This window comes from Triticum dicoccoides, chromosome 4A (genome assembly GCF_002162155.2).
Source record: "Triticum dicoccoides isolate Atlit2015 ecotype Zavitan chromosome 4A, WEW_v2.0, whole genome shotgun sequence".
NCBI classification, from domain to species: domain Eukaryota; kingdom Viridiplantae; phylum Streptophyta; class Magnoliopsida; order Poales; family Poaceae; genus Triticum; species Triticum dicoccoides.
The window spans coordinates 210,086,096-210,092,422 of NC_041386.1; positions in this window are offsets into that span (position 1 = coordinate 210,086,096).

Genomic DNA, 6,327 nt, shown 5'->3' on the forward strand with positions numbered 1-6,327 from the left:
GCCAGCGACATCGAGGCGGCGGCGAGCCGAGGTCGCCGGCCGGTGCGAGAGGAGGCCCGGCGTAGCCGGCGAGCTCGGGCAGTTGGCGGCGTACGGCGGGGAGGCTCGGGCAGCGCCCGCGGTTGGCGGCGGCGGGATGGGCCCACGCGGGCCCAATCTGGGTTCCGCGGGCCGCGGCGATGGCGGCCACGTGGCGATCCCGGATTCGCTGAGGGGCAGTGCGGACATGTCCGGCGGTGGGAAAATTGTCCGGCGGCGCGGAGAGGAGAGATCTAGGGTTTGTACCGCGGAATTTTCGGGGGAGGTCACATATTTATAAGTAGAGGGAGTTAGGAGAGTCCAAATGAGGTGCGGTTTTCGGCCACGCGATCGTGATCGAACGACCGAGACGATGGAGGGGGTTTAGGTGGGTTTTGGCCACTTTGGAAGGGTGTTGGGCTGCAACACTCACGAGGCCTTTTCGGTCCCTCGGTTAACCGTTGGAGTATCAAACGAAGTCCAAATGGCACGAAACTTGACAGGCGGTCTACCGGTAGTAAACCAAGGCCGCATGACAAGTCTCGGTCCAATCCGAAAACATTTAACACCCGCATACAAAAAAGAGGTAGAAAGGACCACCGGAGGGCATAGGAGCGCCGGAATGCAGGGCAGATAACGGGGAAAATGCTCGGATGCATGAGACGAACATGTATGCAAATTAAATGCACATGATGACATGATATGAAATGCATGACACGCCAGCAATTACAAGGCAACAACAACAAATAACTAGAGAACACCTGGCACATCGGTCTCGGGGCGTTACAGCCAACCTCTTGTGATGTCTTCCCGTCCATCCTTCACTGTCTTCATTAGGACTTCTCGATGCTCATTTTAGTCTAGATGAAATACTTTAACCTTCATTGTGTGTCCACCAATCATGTACTTTGCGAGGTAATCTTGAGTGAACTGCTTCGGGAACCACTAGGAATGAAAAAGATTCAGACATTGCTGTCTAATAACTCATATGGGCAATAAAAAGAGAAGGCTGCAGAGTTTGTAGTTACCATCCTACGGCTCACTGTTGTGTTGGATAGAGCATAAACAAATAATTTTCTTGCCACCATTCATATCTTTTTGCTAATAATTCTTATCAGTTTCTTCACTTGATGCTTGTTCATCAATATCTCATTGCCCCATATGCAAAAAGGGTCAATGTGTCAAGGGCATATGTACCTACAAGCAACAAGTCAATATTAGAAGCTAACTAGTGTCCAGGGCTGGATCTATATGCACTACATTATGGAACGACGGGGGGAGTACAAGCCGATTGATGAAGCTAACCTCGGCGGAAAATGGTGGCCACTCCCGTTGTTGTCCTGCATAAGTAGTGGAAAGGCATGATAAGTACAGCAACCTTAACACAAAAAAATATAGCAAAGGTAAACAACATCATCTCCAAATGATAGCTTGAATGTGTTGGTTTCAGCATGCTGTTAAAGCAGATTTAAAATGGAAGGCAATGTTATCGACAGCAGGCTTAACAGCCATCAAATATTGCAATTCAAACTGGTATTGTTGAAAATGAATAAAACGTAGGTAATTCTTAAACATCACATTGGATAAATGTGTAAAACTGAAATAAAGGGCATGTGTTAACTACACCAGGAATAATTGGAACCAAATATAGTTGTTCAAACCGGTATTGATGTAGTCGAGCGGCACAGTTCGGACTTGCACATAATGAACAACACATTGTGAATGACTAAAATAAACAAGGCATAAATGACCAGTATAACAACCAAATATAGCCATTGAAAACTGCACAGAGTCTCACTGCAACCAACCTAACAAGCAAATATAGATAAACAGGGCATATGCTTGAAAACTGGACAAATGCTCACTACAACCAACCTAACAAGAAGATAAAGATAAACACGACATGTGCTTGATAATTGGAAAAATGCTAAAAAAGCAACCTAACAACCAAATACAGATAAACAAGGCATCTGCTTGATAACTGGACAAATGCTAAAAACAAGCAACCTAACAACCAAATATAGATAAACAAGGCACCTGCTTGATGACTGGACAAATGCTAAAAAAGCAACCTAACAACCAAATACAGATAAACAAGGCATCTGCTTGATAACTGGACAAATGCTCACTGCAACCAAACTAAGAACCAAATACAGATAAACAAGGCATCAGCGATAACTGGAATAATGCTCACTCCAACCAACCTAACAACCAAATACAAATAAACAAGGCATCTACTCACTATAAACAACCAAATATAGCCATTCATGAAACTGAAGTGGACAATTCATACTTAAACATCACATAAACCTATTGAACAATACATTTTTGCATAACAAAAATAATTAAACATGGCACAGTTAAAGCACCGCACAACAAATGCTACTACAACAAAGGGTACGGGTTGGCGAGCTAGAAAAGGTAAGATTTGCTGATAGAATGTTGCCTCACATTTCATGCACGGGATCCTTCTAGTTGGAAGAGCACAGACCCATTGTGCGCTTTCTGATGTCACAGATGGGCTGATTCACCTTGGAAGAACCTTCATGGGTGCCCAGCTCATGGTCGTGGTCGTGGTCGATGAGATCTGACTTGGCAATTGAGGATCCCAAGCCGCCGCCGTAGAATGTGCCTTCAGAAATGACAAAATGGCCTCGATGGCGTATAAAGTTCGCAAATCCTTGATTGCTTGGCAGAGGAGGTCAGCGGCAGGGTCGTCGAAGAGATCGACGGTGGTTGAACCAGATGGGTTGAGGATGGACCACTTAACATGTGACATGGCCCGCGTGAAGCCGTCAGTGTGGACGAGCTTGATGTCGTAGCCAGCTTCCCCGAGATATAGTAATACCCTAGCCTGCTAACATGAAGCCTTCGGCATGGCAACGTAGTCAACATCTTCGCCAGCTTCTGCGATGATGTGTTGCTCCGGGATCGACAGGTCGGGGTGAACGCCGGCCACCTTGCCAACGTCCGTCGGAGAGGCCATGAAAAACCTCTTCTTGCCCGAATGCTCGTCGGGCTCCCCGGTATACGTGGTCGAGCTTAGGTTGCGACATTCTGGAGTAGGGGATGTGGATCTAGCAGGGAGGGACACCGCAGGCCTCATCTAAAAACTTAGGGGAGTGGGGCGATGGTATGGGAATCGCCGGGTTACCTGAAATTTACTATTTAAGCTAGGAGGAACGGGGAGACCGGCAAGGGTTGGCAGCAGCGCCAGCGGCGGCCGCGAGCTAGGGTTCGAGGGGGGAGGGGGCGGGTGGGCGACAGTGGAGGGGGGTGGTGTTTGAGGATACGCCGCGGCTACTGAAATTTTTAGTAATGGTGGGTGGAGATGGTGGTGGACGATGGAGGGCGACGGTTCAAATGCCTCAGCTACTGCAATTTTACTATAAGGTCGGTGCTGGAGGAGTGTGGGTGATGGTTGAAGTATGGCGGCTACTAAAATTTGGGTAAAGTACTTGATGCGGGGCTGGAGTGCCCAAGATTGTGCATGGTCCAATAACAATATGCGTGTATCATAATAATGAAAAGTGCACTACTAGGGAAAACCCTAGTAGTAGTGCTTGAAATATGCATAGCAGTAGTGCTGGCTCCAGCGCTACCACTAAGGCCTACAGCTAACTGGTAGCAGTAGCGCTGGAAAGGGAGCGCTACTTCTACTTGTAAGTAGCAGTAGCGCTTGTTCTAAAAGGCAGTGCTGCTACTAGTATTTAGTAGTAGCGCTTTTTCTAAAAAGTGTTGCTGCTAAATTTTCTTGTATTTTTAAAAATACATCTTATTTTCATTGTGTGGTTTTATATACAGTACTTTCATCATATGATTTTATGACCATGATTACTTATTATATATAATAGTGGGTGAAATGAACGTGGAGTAGATTCAAGTGGAGGCAACATGTGGTGCATGTCGAAAGTACTACTCTAATCCAAACATGATCTAGTTTGGATTAGTAGTACTTTCGATGTGCACCACATGTTGGCTTCACTTGAATCTAATCCAGGTTCATTTCACACATGGTTATATATAATAAGTAATCATGCTCATATAACAACTTAGCACCATGCATCATCGATCATAATAATAAATAACTCATCATTGGTATCATAATAACAAGTCATACTCATCATCATCGATCATACAACTTCTAGTCGATACCACATCATCACCATCATAGTCATCTAACCAATCCTACTTAGTTGTTCTGAGCACATGATCATGAGTATTATTAACTAGGACCTACTACCTTCTCTCAAGTAAAATAGCATAAAACAAGATAGGCCCTGACTCTTCATTATGGAGAATGGAGATTATCCTGTCTTCAATTCTTACCTTTCGCACACTGTTGCTTCCAAGTACCTCCTTACGACTGTCCATACATTTTTTGCATTCTTTGATTTTCATGTCTCCACTTCTTTTAGAAATCCAATATGGACATGTGAGATTCGTATGATGACCTGGCCATGATCAAAACATCAAGGTGACCATTCTGATACATCAGATGAGGCACACAATCATTTGGGATTTTGTGTTGAAAAACATAGTAATAACTTCGTAGTTAGCAGTGTAGTTAAGTTTTAAAAGAATTTATACAAAAGATGCATGGATGTCGTAATACTAAAAAAACCTTACCATGACATCTCCATGGATGTTACCGTAGTTCAACACGTGCACTAGTGGCGCGTATTGACCATAATGTGGAGGAGTTTTATAATAGATATTCTAATTCTCAAGATCAGTACAAAATGTGACCAGATGATTTTTCTCCTGATAAGTTAACTCAGAGCCATTGGTGTAGTAGGTTCTGTCTACCATGTTCCGCACATTGTTTGAACAATGAAAATAAGCTGTCAATGGAAATAAGTTGTCAACTATTTTGAAATTAACAATATAAATTAGTTAATAACTATGTTTGAGAAACTCACATAGAGGTAGAATTGGAAGTGTATCAATAAGGACCCAAATGTCCATATTGTCTTGGTCGATGTTAGGGTCACCAAGATCCATGGTGACAAGCATACCCTCATAAAAACCATACATCTTGCAAAGTGCTTCCCAATTTTTGCAACCAAAATGGGTTACGCTCTCAGAATTATATAGATTTACTACAAAATCCACATCATGATGGGTCCTTAGGTGAATTTTCTTTGTTTCAAAATTTACCGGAACGGAAATTAATCAACACTCTGACAAAACATAGGCCACTATAGGAGGTGTAACCTGCAAAACATGGCCGGCCACTTGGGCAAGCACATATCCTATTTGAGCAACACGACGAGGATGTGGGATAGGCATCATCGACGTCGATGCGGGAATAATTGGTTTAACCAAAAAAATAAACTAGTTCTATTAATTTTCTTACTAAAAATAAACTAGTTCTATAGTAAAATTTTAATTAGATCATCAAATCTCATATACCTATATTTTCTTACTAAAAATAAACTAGTTTTATTAATTCGACTAGTTCAACTAAGCACTTACTATAAATAAAATAAACTAGTACTTACTAAAAATAAAATAGTTTAACTAGTTATATTAATTTTCTAACTAATCCTATTAAACACTTACTAACAACAGTTCAAAAACTATGTTGAATTTTTTCTATAAACTAAACACCAGTGCCCTAAATTAGCATCTACTTAATTAGTTACCTAACCTACTTCCCTAACTAAAAAAATCTAAGTTAATTAAATAAATTCACCTAAGTTAATTAACTAAATTCACCTAAGTTACCTAACCTAATGAACTAAATGGAGGGAGGAAGAGTACCTCACAGTGGTGGAGGAGGCCGGCGGTGCCCGGGGGTCGGTGACGGGTCGATGACGCGGATGATGCAGGGGCTCCTTGATTTCTGCAAAAACAAAATATTAACAAAAACATTATTATAGTTACCTTAGGACTTATTGAAACTCCATAAGCTACATTAAATTATTCTATTCGAATTTACTTATTCAAATTTTCTAAAAATTTCCTATTCTTTTCAAAAGACCTACATTTACTTATTTTTTCAATTTCATATTTTATTCTATTCCAATTTACTTATTCAAAATTTCTAAAAATTTCCTATTCTATTCAAAAGACCTACATTTACTTATTCTTTTCAAATTACTTATTCAAATTTTCTAAAAACAAAATATACTAAAAACCTACATTTACTAAAAACAAAAACCTAAGTTTAACAAAAACTAAAATCTATTTACAGAAAGGGGGAGGAGCAGGTGTGGGAGGAGGCCAGGAGGAGGGGAAGGAGGAGGAGGAGAGAGCGGGAGGGGGAGGAGGAGAGAGGAGGGAGGAGGAGGAGAGAGCGGGATA